At 46.9% G+C, this 13,340-nt stretch overlaps 1 long non-coding RNA gene across 2 annotated transcripts; it reads right to left on the reverse strand.

Moving 5' to 3' along the window:
- Positions 1–2,470: 2,470 nt before the first annotated feature.
- LOC142819108 (uncharacterized) lies at positions 2,471–6,203 on the reverse strand. Of its 2 annotated transcripts, none has more exons than XR_016347569.1 (3): positions 6,039–6,203; positions 4,445–5,567; positions 2,471–4,326 (listed from the first exon to the last, which is right to left on the reverse strand). It is a non-coding gene; the product is annotated as an uncharacterized LOC142819108 (long non-coding RNA). The 2 variants fall into 2 exon arrangements; XR_016347570.1 differs by having other exon boundaries at positions 2,471–4,817; positions 4,990–5,567; positions 6,039–6,200.
- Positions 6,204–13,340: the final 7,137 nt, after the last annotated feature.

The following is a 13,340-nucleotide window of genomic DNA, read 5'->3' on the forward strand; positions in this document are numbered from 1 at the left end:
CTTCTCTGCCCACTGCTTTAAGGCCATGGCACTAGCTGGTTCCCAGAATATTTTTTACGTCTGTGGTATCATGTGGTCTTTGGGTATCATAGAATCAATTGGAAGGGACATCGAGAGGTTATGAAGTCCAGTCTCCTGCCCTCACAACAGGACTAAGCACCATCTAGAATCTAGATCATCCCTGATAGATGTCTAAACTGCTTTTAAATATCTCCAGTAATGGAGATTCCACAATCTCTCACGGCAATTGATTCCAGTGCTTAACCAGTTAGAAAGTTTTTCCTAATATCCAGCCTAAACCTCCCTTGCTGAAATTTAAGTCCATTGCTTCATGTCCTGTCCTTAAAGAGTGTTCAAAATAATTTACCTGCCACCTGCCTCCTGCTTGTAACACATTTTAAATATTTGCAAACTGTTTTCATGTCCCCTCTCTGTCCTCTCTTCCCCACACTAAATCCAATTCTTTCACTCTTCAATAAATAGGCCATGTGTTCTAGGCTCCTAATCCTTTTTACTGCTTTTCTCTGGACTTTTTCTGAGTTGCCCACATCCTGCCTGAACCATGGTGCTTAGAACTTGACACAATACTCCAGCTCCTGGCATTAAAATTCCCTTATCTTCTAATGATCCTCAGCTCTCTCCCTTTCCATCAAATGTACTTGCTGAAAAGATCTAAGAAGGTAAAGGAGGTTTCCAGATTTCTTCTATTTATTTAAATCCCCCTCTCCCCCACTGAAAAGAACCGTGTGTTGTGATGTGTTTCTGCTACAGCCACTTTCACCAGCTCAGTGTCTTCTCTCACCTGTATAGCAAAAGTTCTCTGGCACTAGGTAAAGGCAGCGTAATTGGAAGCAGGACTTGTAATCAGGAAGTGTCAAGCATCCTTACGTAGCCGTCACTCTGCTTGTGGGTTTAACCCTGGTTAAAGCATGGGGATGCAGGCTGTGTGGAAGCGCTGATGCACACTTAAGCTCTGGACTTCTCCTTACAGAACCCAGTTCTTTGTTTTGCAGGCTGGGCGATGTGACCACCAAGACTGCAGAATTTTTTACATGATAGGGGATGGGCAGTTTTAACTGGTGGCTTTACACCCTGACAGCCAGCTCCTCCCCTGTAGGGTGTCTACAGGCAGTGTGTGACGTTAGGGCCAGAATCGTCACTCCACCCCCTCTCCAGGATATCTGGGGATTACAGTAACATGAAAACCTAATCTGTCCTCCAACCCTCCCTCAACCCTGGGTTGGTTTTGCAAAATCTCCTCTGTTAAACTTCTGTTTGGCAAAACAAAAGCCAAGATGCCGGCCTTCCGCCAGTTTGCTTTTCTCTAGTGGTAGGTCTCCTCCTGTACTTTTGTGAGTGACGCCTCCAATTTACTTCATATCTTTGCCCACGGGAGACTTGATTCTCCCTCCAACCATCTTCCCAAGAGCTGAGTCACTACAATTGATTTCACCTTGGGAGATACTCTCTCCCTGGAGGGCAAACTGGGACTCTGAAGGGCTTTGGTAGGCGGGGTGTTCAGACTGTCTGCATTGCCCTGAGGTTTGGGTTCAGAGTGAGGCTGGGAAGAGAACTGAAAAGGAGAAGGAAGTGTACAAAGGGATTGTGTGAGACAGGCAGCACGAACCGGCGGTTATATCGAAATGTGCCACAGAAGTAATGCATTGCTGACTTCCTTCTTTTTTTACACCATCCAGCTCTGAGATCCTAACACTGACCCTGTCCCCTTGTGCTCCCAGTCACCCTGAGCCCACAGTGTGTAACACAGGGGGAACGAGCTCTTCTGGGCTGACCCAGCCCTTTCTTGGGAGTTGCCAGACTTGAAGGGAGGAGAAAGCAGGTTTGCCTGGGCAAACTGGAGAAGAGACCAGGCTTCAGGCCACAGCTCCAGGAAAGGGACTGGCTGAAGGGAAGACATTCTTACATGCCCACTGCCTAGTGTCTCTCCCTGGAGAAAGGGGTGCCTGTGCTGCATCCAATTTGAGCCTGTGAGCCCAGTGTGGGAGCTGAGGAAGCAGTGGCTCCACCATGGCACTGGAACAGTTGCTTTGGGTTCGCTGACCACCTCTCCAGAGCTGCCAATCTGAGACATGCCCAGGGGGGCCCTCATGACCACAGCGGCACAGCAGAACACGTGGATGTGGCAGGCCAAAGGCCCTACCCTGGTCCCTAGGGGCATCCTGGGACAGGACCATGGAAACGGTGCCTCTGTGCTTCCCCTGGACCAGGGCACCCAGCTAGTTCCCCACCATCCTGTGGGGGCCATGCACACACTTGTCTCCCTCGGGGGATGATGGGCCATTCTCTCCTGCACTGGGGCCTTGCTGGATTGGAAGAGCCATGTGGGGTACCATGCTGGAGCTGAGCAGGGGAGGGGCAGCACACTCAGGTGGAACTCTTCCCCCGCTGCATGACTGGGTGCATGGGCATGGCCGAGGGGCACAGGACGGGTCTGTAGCTAATACAGAAGACAAAGAGAGACAAGTTGTCTTTGATGGATTTTATTGTCTGTTTCTAAATGGCCCAAAGGGCTGGTCCTTGCTCAATGCCCCAGAGGAAGGCGAAAAACCTCCAGAGCCTCTAGCCAATCTGCTCTGGAGGAAAATTCCTTCCTGATCCCAAATATGGCGATCGGTTTCACCCTGTGCATGCGAGCAAGGACCCACTGGTCACAATGGCTACATACCCTGTCTTGTCTGGCCCTGGTCTGTGTCCCTGTATTAACCAATCTCCAGGGCTTTCCTCTTCTCCCATGCAGCCCCCTTCTTGCATCTCAGTTGATGGAACCCACTCTTCTCTTAACTCAATAATGCCCCATGCAACTTTTGAACATTGTTTCTTGAATGAGGTCAACACAGGCTGTTTCCTTCCTCTGAAAGTACAACCACTGAATTACACTCAGCCGTGATAAGCAGGTTCCTCCCCTCTTGACAACGATGCATCCCCTTGGCTCCTCTCAGACTCTGAGATGTGTGATCACCTGTAACAAACTCATTGGGACAACATAAGTTAGCAATTTTGTGGAGCTGATGGTTTGCACATTTGTTAGGCTTGTCACATGCTTCTCTTACCTCTCCTCAGAGCCAATTTTGTGGCTCTGTTGAATGGAGTGTCTGGGGTTTCATATCTTCAGAGAACCAATTGTCCTTCAGGATGATAGGAATGGCTTTGAGCCATTCATTGGAGCTGGAAAATCTGAGCATCTGTAACCCTGATCTCCTGAAAAGGTAAATCTGCTTTGCAAGTTAGTTCTCGAAAAGCCCAGCCATGGCTGTAGGGGTCAAAGTTGGACAAGGAATGTGGTTGCTCATTGGTTTTACGGTCCCAGAAATGTTGCTAAAAGGAACAGATTGTCAAGTACTTTGTACAACGGAACCACAAACACTCACCGCCTTGTCGGTCTGCCACATTGTGGATTTGAAACTTGATGGTGATGAGTCTCTCCATTTTAGTCACGGAAGGAAAACTTTCCTTCCTCTCTGCAGATTTGGTTTCATCTTCCTTTATTCTTAATAATGCGACTGCTTATAGCTTTCAATCCCTGTGAGATTCAATTGGCTGCATTTCTGTCACCTGAAAAGGAAACCCAGGATACATTAATTCCTTCTCCAGCATTCTCAGGTGAGTTCCTTACCTCTTGGCCTCAGTGAGGGATCTTTTAGGAACTTCCTGAAGTTTTCTCACCCTCAGAGTTCAGATCAGCTGTATTTCCCACATCTGAAAAATGAGAGGATCCATTCATTTCCACTCCAATGTTAAAAAAGGAGTTTTTTGGTTTTTCTTACCAACTGATATGCCTGGCTCAGCTCATTCCAATTGCATTAATCCCTTCTAGAGCACAATAGTCCTCTGGTCTCCTTCCATCTGGAGATATGTGATCTGCAGTAATAATCAATGAGTGCCAGATTGATTGATTCATTTGGTGTGTAAGTGTGGTTTTAGCAGCTGTTACATCTGACAACCAGGGAAACTGAAATGCTCACCTCAGTGTGTGATGTGCTGCTGAATTGCTTCCAATTTGGATTTGCATCTAACCGACCTGTTTGAAATAACTGACCTTTATTTCCTTGATTCCAATCACAAGAGACTGTTATTTCCTCCATGGGTTGAGAACCGGGAAAGTCCATGAGGCTTTAAGTTTTGTATTTGCTTTGCTCAGGTAAGGTCAACAACCAGTTCTTCTACCTGAAAGTGAAATCAACACTGCTTGATATACACATGGCTATGTGGAGTCTGGTATTTCTTACCTCTTGAGGAGGAAAGCCATTTCCCCTCCCTTCTTCCTAGTAGGAATGGCCATCTGTTCACATTTCAAATCAGGAAAACCTGCAATCATCAATGTTTGACAGAATTTTATTGTTATTATGACTCGTTACCAGCTATGAAGCACTTTCAATGGAGACTGTTCCTTAGCAGCCAGATCATTAGAATTTTCAGTGCCCACCTGCTCGTCATGATGTTCTATGGCATGGCTTTGATTCTTGGATGCTTATGGCCAGCTAGATGGATTAAAACTTGAAGCACAAAATTGGCAAATTTTTGTTTTTTTCTGGACTAGAAGGAATTTTTTCCCCTCTGGGCAGGTATAGCACCTGTCTGACTTAACCCTTTCTTCAGCAGCTTCCTATCTTCCTCCCTTGAATGATAAGACTTTCATTTCACCTAAAAATAGAAATGGAAACTGTTATTCCTGGCCCTGCACTCTGAGGAGATGGATTTCTTACCTCTTGATAGAAATGATCAGTTCCACTGATTTCTTCTTCCCTTTTATCCATAGGCAAGAATGATCAATCCTGCAGTTGTGGATTAACTCATCTCTGAAAATGGAAGGGAAGATTAAAGCTCCTTTTTATGCTGCAATTAGTTTTATTTTTGTTTGAAATAACATAACTGCTACTGCCTTGTAGGAACAATCCACAGCACTATCTGGAAAGGAAAAAAGAGGTGCTATTGCAATCACGGGTTAGAATTGCCAGCTGCTTTCCTTACGTTTGAAGGAGCTCCCAGTTTGTGTTCCAGTGTTCTGTAGAGCAGCTTCTTGTGTCCTTGTGTGTCTTAACTTCCTTTCTTTAGAGACATGCAGATTTCACAAGTTACCATTTCTTCCACCTGTGAATATGACCAGAACCATTGACTGTTGTAGGCAATGGAATGTGTAATGTATTTCTTACCTCCCAAAAAGGATGGATCAGTTAGGTCAACTAATTTCTTCCTGGAAACTGCATCTTTTCATCTCAAAATAGGGCCTGCTGCAAAGAGCTGTTTGACAGACAGTATTTTAGTCAGGAAACAAATGTCAATGATTTGTCCTTGGATTAATTTGTTAAGAGTAAGTAAAATGCATACCTTCTGTGGGATGAACTGCTGTATCGGTTTGTTTGTTTCTCTCTGTACAATCAACTGTATTGTTTAAAATCTAGTGGGTATAACTTACTATTTCCTTATCTTCGAATGGAGCAAGTAGATAATTCTCTGACCTTTCAGCAGCTTTGGTTCTGTACATTGCTTTATACTTACAAAACTTGCTAGTAGACTTTGACAACGAAAGATGGATTCACTGCCTTTACCTGAAAGTAGAATCAGGTTGGTTAGTTTCCTCTACATTGCTATGAGAAGGTGAATCCCTCACTTTTTGATAAGAAGACTCATTTTCTCTTTTTACGTCTTACGTGGTACAATAGGAACCTCTGATAGATTAGATGCAATGATCACATCAGCAGAACCAGGTTGTTGCAATGTCATCTCTGGAAAGCTGATGACACTTGTACTCTTTCCTGTTTGCATTGTACAAATGCATCCTGTTTTGCTGCTATCTTGGCAAAGGAAATCAGGGTTCTACAGGATCCTAAAGGAATCATCCAAAGTCTCTCCCACAATCCCATCCACTTCTTCTGTTCTACTCCTGTCTCTTCTCCTGTATCCTTTTTGCCTGCCCCTTTCTCTCCTCTCCCTCTAGTCTCTCCTCTCTAGTGTTTCTTTCTTAGCTAGTCCAATTTCTCCCCCTCCTCCCTTATCGATACCTCCCTCTACCCACCAACCTTGGCCCTGCATTTCCTTCCTCCTTTGTCCTGCTGTGTCTCCTTCCCATCTTTAGATTAGGAGGAAACTGAGTGCCAGAAGACCATACTGCCTTGCCATGGTCCCCATCTTCATACCCACAGGCAGTAGCCATGTGCTCTGTGTGGCGTCCTGGTGTGAAATGCTGTAGCCCACGGTGACTGACCTAATAAAATGACTGCATCACAACTGAGTCATGGGTCATTGTCCCCCCTCCCTCCTTATTTGGGCAAAGTGAGCAAAGTGACCAGCCCCAAATCCCTGCCAGAGGAGCTGTAGGGGGAGGGCTCAGTCTGGCTCTAAAAACTCGGAAATTCGTCAACTTACACTTCAGATTTGGTCACCAGCTGGGCTCTGCTTGTGCCAGGCTCATGGCCAGCTCCTTCCCTGTGATTTGGATGGAGTGGGACTTATTCAGCCCTTGCCTGTGAAGGCTTATGCCTGGGTCTCTTCCCAGTCTGTCTCTGTCTCTGTTGGTTTCAGTCACTGCCCTTATGATGGAATGTTCCGCCTCCGTCACAATGGGCCCATTCTGAGCAGAGCTGAGTTCTGCATCTCCCTTGGGAACCAGTAGGAGCTGTGGGTGCCCGGCCCCCTCTTAGGACAATCCACATTGGCTGTGTCTCATGGTGTTGCGCCATCAGTGCCATGTGGTATCCTCCCTCCTCTATTATAGGCTAATCACCGCAGAATGTGCCACCCGTATAGAACCATCACACACCCCTGCCATGGTGCTGGGGTCTCTGAAACAATGACACCTGTTGTGGGTTGCTTGTGTGTGTTGTGTTGTCACAGCTCTAGCCAGGTAGCTAGGCCAGCAGATCAAACTGCCTGAAAGATGACAGTGTTGGGTAGGTGGGCAAAGGCTCTTGACCAGGTTTCTTGTTTACAAAGCACAGCTCGGTCAGCAGCAGGGCTCTGTGTGGCTGAGGGGCAGTGGAAAGACGTATCTTCTGTGACTGCTTTTTTATACACTGATATGAACGAGTAACGTATTACCCTACACCTAGTTCAGGTGTTGGTTGAAACAGAACTTCTCCAGCCATTATCTTGCTCTTCCGACTGTCTCTTCAGGAGGGCTCTGTATGTCCTCTGGCCCTTTTCAGGGAGTCTGTGTTGATCCCATAGCTCTTTACCAGAACATTCTTGTACTGCCCTGCTGGGATGTGTTTAGTGAATAGCCGGTGACTGATACGACCTCAGACAGCCCGTGTTTCTTGTTCCAGCCCTATGCTTCAGGTTCTCTGACCTAGTGCTATTGCCTTCCTGTAGCCAGACACGAACCCCATCTTGGTTTCTGTCCCCCACAGAGAGCAAGAGAAAGGCAGTCAGCCTTTGATGCCCTGGGAACACAGGTGTGCTGCCTGTCCCTGACTCTACCATAAACAGAAACCAGACAGTAAATGGGCTAGCTGACGACCCAGGGCCTCCCGCCGTCCTGATGGCTAGTACCAGTAATTGACACGCCTGCACTGTCCCAGGAGAGGAATCTTCGCCCATCACATACCAGAGGTGCCCATTGTCTGCATTTTCCCAGGTGTACATTATGCTTTGCACCCTTCCTGGGAAACTTGGCATTCAAAGCCATTTTTCCTAATTGGCCACTTGAGACCAGGAAGAAGCCTACATGACCCAAGGGGTATAAAGAGGGGTATAGTAGCCCACCCCATTTGAGCTCCAATCATCTATACCTGCTGGCAGGTATTGATTGTCTCCCGAGGTCTGTGGGACGCCCAACCTCACCCTACTTCTTCCCGAGGGATTGAGAGAAAGACGCTGGCCACGCCAAGTCTGGAACACAGGGGTGAGAATATATACCTGCTATGTGTCTATTTTGCATGCATTTAATAAGCACTCAGAGAACCAAAAAGGTTTCATGGTACCTGTAAGTGACTTCTTAGTGTAATTTCTGTCCTGTCCTTTGTAGTGGCTGTGTTATCTGTAACACAGCAGTAGCATTTAACAACTAAGTTTACCCTGTAACAATAAAATAGTAACTGTTACAGCAACTGACGGAGTCAGGTTAAAGCTTAAACAGAACCAAGCACAATTTAAAAGAACTTCAACTGGTCATAAGGGACTCACTGCCCTGACCGTCGGCTGACACTTCCCCATCCCTTAGTTTGAAGTGTCTGTAACACACCTTGACGCTCACACTGTGATCTTCATGGGATGCTTTACCTTGGTTCTTTGTTGGCTTCTTTCAACTGAAATGGATCATTCAGATAAACTCTCTCTCTCTCTCCTCCTTGTGCTTTGGAAACATAACCCAGTGCCCTGTGCAGACACAGAGCAGAGGCTGGAGCAGCGCAGAGCCTGGGTGCATGCAAGGAACTGTTCCTGTAACGGTATCTATCCCCCTCACACTCTCTCCCTGGTTCTCTCGGTGTTGCTGTGGCATTGCATGCACCTTCTGGGGTAAGGATGGGGGCTGCTACTCTTCTTCCTCTATCAGCAGCCCTTTGCAGCCACCCCCTGGAGACATTCTACTTCCCCATCTCTTAGTTCAAACTGGAGTCTCTAGGGCCCAGAGGCAAAGAAAGGGTTTTAGATAAATTGCCTGGTTTTAAACTGCCTCAGGACCTTCTTCCAGCAAATGGCCAGGGCCCCGGCCAATCCTCAGGGAAGGGTTGCAAAGAAAGGTGCTTGCTCTGAGCTGAACTCCCTGGGGTAGGGTGTATAATGACTTCTCCTGCCAGAGCCTGTTAGAGGTGGGTGATCTCTCGGGAGTCCATTAGTGCATGTGTGTGTGTGTGGGGGGGGGGGCATATATTGTCCTTTCTCAGAGGAATAAAGTAGGCTTGCAGAGGGTGACATCTCCCACGATAAAACCTGGATGAAGTGGGCTCCAGCCCATGAGAAGTTATGCCCAAATTCAATGTGTCAGGCTATGAGGCACCCCAGGAATCTGTGTCGTTTTTAGTGAAGGCAAGAGATTGGAAAGACCTTTGGTCAGTCTCCCCTAGTAGGCCATAGGACACGTGAGGAAGAGGGTGGGAAGCCAATAGATGCAGAATATTAGAAGCTGAGGTGCTGTCATTTACCTTTCTCATCTCTCCTGCTGCCTCTGCAACTAGAGTGAAACATGTCAGAGGGAGAATTTTGGAAATAGTCTCAACAGCATCCCCTGACCCCACACACCCGAAACACCATTCAGAGCTGCACAGGAAGGACAAAGAGCCTACATGGTTGTTTCCTAGTAAGAAACTACCTCTCTGCTTCTTTTAACTGGACAAGCCAAGTTCTTCTGAAGGGGGACTTAAAATTGACAAGCCCCATGGTGGTTCATACTGTGTAGAGGTAACGGAATATTAGCAGTAGCATCTGTGCCAGAGTGACTCTTCCAAAGACCCGGGGGGGACCCCTCTCTCTGCAAGGAGCTCTGGTACCACTAAATCTCCCCACAGCTGGCCCAGCATCTAGCAGCAGTGTGGAGCCTAGTGGACAGGCTGCTTAGGTGGGGTCAGTTCGGAGGTAGCTCCAAGATGGTGGTGGGTGAGGGGAGGGAAGAGTGTGATGAATCTGTGTATGTCTAGGGGCTCAGTTGCTGAGGGCAAAGCAACAATAAACAGACTGTGAAAACAAAGCAGCAGGGGCCGAGTTTGTACTGTGGCTGAAATAAGGGAAATGACTGAAATGACGGAATAAGGGAAGCTTTTCCACTCACTGGCTGAAGGGAGACCATGACACTAGCTGGTTCCTAGAATAACTTTCACTTCTGTGGTGTGATATGGTCTTTGAGAATCATAGAGTATGTCTAGATTACATCCCTCTTTCACCAGAGGGATGTAAATTAGACATACTGATATTGCAAATGCAGCGTGGATTCAAATCCTCCATGCGTCATTTGAGTAAAAATGGCAGCCACATTTTGCTGAGTCAGCAGTTTTCCTGCAAAAAGTGGCTGTCAGAACGGGGATTGACAAAGAAGGCGACAGAGGGATGCTATCTAGACATACCCATAGAATACTGGAACTGGAAGGGATCTTGAGAGGTCATGAAATCCCATCCCCTGCCCTCACAGCAGGACTAAGCACAATTTATATTATTCCTGATAGACGTCTGTCTAACCTGCTCTTAAATATCTCCAGTGATGGAGATTTCACAATCTCCCTAGGCAATTTATTCCAGTGCTTAACCACCCTGATAGTTAAGAGGTTTCTCCAAATGTCCAGCCAAAACCTCCCTTGCTGCAATTTAAGCCCCTCGCTCCTTGTCCTGTCCTCAAAGAGGATTGAAAATAATTTCCCTGCCTCGTGCATGTAACGGCTTTATAAATATTTGTAAACTGTTTACATGTCCCCTCTCAATCCTTTCTTCCCCAGACTAAACACAGGTTTTTTTAGTCTTCCCTCATAGGCCATGTTTTCTAGGCCTTTATTCCTTTTTGTTGCTCTTCTCTGGACTTTCTCCAATTTGTCCACATCCTTCCTGAAACATGGTGCATAGAACTGGAGACAGTACTTAAGCTGCTGACATTAAAATTCCCTTATCTTCTTCTAATGGACCTTAGATCACCCCCTTTCAACCAGATATCCTTGCTGAAAAGATCTAGGTAGGTAAAGAAATTTTCCAAATCTCCTCCATTGTATTAACTTAATCCACCCCCTACCCCCAGAAGAGAACCATGTTTTGTGATGTGTTTCTGCTACAGCCGCCTTCACCAGTTCAGGGTCCCTTCTCACCTGTAAAGCAGAAGTTCTCTAGCACTATTTAAAGGCTGTGTCATTAGAAAGTTGGTCTTACAATGAGGAAGGGTCAGGAGTCCTTATGTAGCTGTCACTCTGCTTTGGATCTTATGGTGCTTAACACTAACTAACATGTGGGGACGCAGTCTGTGTGGAACCCCTAATACACATAAACTCTGCCCTTCTCCATAGAGAGAACAGCTCTTTGTTTGCAGGTAGGGCGATGTGACCACCAACACTGAAGAATGTTCAAAAGCTTCTTGGGGTAGCCAAATTGGTCTGTAACTGGAAAAATTAAAAACAACGAATAGTCTTGCAGCACCTTAAAACTAACAAAACATGTAGATGGTTTCATGAGCTTTCATGGGCACAAACCACTTCTTCAGATGAATGGAGTTATTAAAGGTCCAGTTTCAAAATAAATAGGGGATTGGGGGGGGCGGGTAGAGAAGGAAAAAAAGGGAAAGAAATAGTCAATTAGAGTCTCCATACTACAGGAAGCTGACAGATAAGCTGCAAATTGTTCTTAAGTACTCCTTGTTTGGTTTTTTCTGTCGTTAGCATGTGGAATGTAGTGGGCCATCCAGCCAATGTCTTTATTCATACCTTTGAGATAGGAATCAAACCTGTAAATGAAGTTTAGTTCCAAGGCTTCCCTTTGTATTTGGCTTGTGGAATTGGCCTGAAAGACTTTGAGGTCCATTAATGGGTGCTTGGACAAGTTAAAATGTTCCCCAACACTTTTCTATATGTTACCTTCTCAGATATCTGGTTTGTGTCCCTTAATTCTTTCCTGTAGACATTGTCAAGTTTGGCCAATACACATGGCAGAGGGGCATTGCTGGTATTTGATGGCATAGATCACATTAGTGGATGTGCAGTTGATTGAGCCTCTGATGTGGTGGCTGATGTGGTTGGGTGCTGTGACAAAATGGCTTTTATAGGCGTGTGGACACAGTTGGCATTGGGGCTGGTCGCAGGTCTAGGTTCCTGGATGATGATGATGATGGAGGTATGCTGCGTGGCTACTGGAAAGAATTTCTTTGAGGTTAGGGAGATTGCCTGTAGGTGAGGACTGGCCTGTTCCCCAAAGCCTCTGAGAGTGAGGGGTCATTTTCCAGGATAGGTTGTAAATTGTTGATAATGCGTTGCATGGATATAAGTTGTGGGCTGTAAGTAATGACAAGTGGAGTTCTGTTGTTTTCCTCTTCTTGGCCTGTCTTAGAGTAGTTCATGTCCGGTTACTCTTCTGGCTCTCTCGAACTGTTTTTTTCACTTCTCTGGGTGGGCTTTTCAGTTTTAAGAATGCCTGATCTACATCCTGTGTGTGTTTGTCGCTGTCTGTGGGATTGGAGCAAATCTGGTTACATTTTATGGTTTAGCTGTAAACAATAGTTTGAGAAATGAGGCTTGGATGGAAGCCAGAGGCATGAAGGTCAGTGCAGTGGTTAGTAGGTTTCTGGTAGGAGGCGGTGGAAATATGTCCACCTTGTAATTGTACTATAGTGTCAAGGAAGTGGATCTCTCATGTGAACAAGCTGAGGTGGATAGTGGGGTAGAAGTTGTTGAAATCCCTGTGAAATTCTTCAAGGGACTCCTTCCTGTGGGTCCATATGATGAAGATGTTGTCAATGAAGAGTAAGGGTATGTCTACACTGCATCCCTAGTTCGAACTAGGGATGTAAATGGAGACAATCGAAGTAGTTAATGAAGCGGGGATTTAAATATCCCGCGCTCCATTAACATGATCTCGCCGGCGCGCTAGTTCGAATCACAGCTGATTTGAACCAGGAAGTGCGCGCCGGGACGCATTAGTTCGGACTAAAGCCCTTAGTCCGAACTAATGTTACTCCTCAAAGGAAGGGGGCCAACAACATATTACTTTAGTGGTACATTTCTTTTGAATTTCCGGTTCTTGTGAGCCGGCCCAACCCATCCCTGAGAGGACAACCCAGCACCAACTGGGCAGACTGGAGAGGAGAGCAGGCTTCCACCCCCTCTCTTGGAAATGGCTGGCTGAAGGGAAGACCTTTTTACATACATCCCACACAGTGGCTCTCCTTGGAGAAATGGGCTTCCTAGGCTGAATTCCATGGGAGTCTGTGAGCCCAGTGTGGGGGCTCAGGAAGCAGTGGCCCCACCATGTCACTGGAACAGTTGCTTTGGGTTCACAGACCACCTCTCCAGAGCTGCCAGTCTGAGGTGTGTCCAGGGGGTTCTTACAGCCACAGCAGCACAGCAGGAAGCTTGGATGTGACAGGCCAAAGGTCTTATCCTGGTTTCTAGGGGCAGCCTGGGAGAGGGCTATGGTAACGGTGCCCCTGGGCTTCCTGCTTCCTGGTCACTTGCCAGGTTCCCTCCATCCCTTGGGGCCATGCACACGCTTGTTCCCCTCTGGGAACGACCGGGACATTCTCTCCTGCCCTGGGGCCCTGCTGGACTGAGAGAGCCATGTTGGGGGCCATGCTGGAGCTGTGCGAGGGAGAGGCAGCACACCCAGGTAAAAGTCTGTGCTGCTTTGCGCGTGGGAGTGTGGGCAAGGCCCCGGGGCACGGAATGAGTCTGCAGCAAATGCAAAAGACAAAAGGAGACACG

The sequence above is a fragment of the Pelodiscus sinensis genome, chromosome 20 (assembly GCF_052426305.1).
Source record: "Pelodiscus sinensis isolate ZL-2025 chromosome 20, ASM5242630v1, whole genome shotgun sequence".
NCBI lineage: Eukaryota > Metazoa > Chordata > Testudines > Trionychidae > Pelodiscus > Pelodiscus sinensis.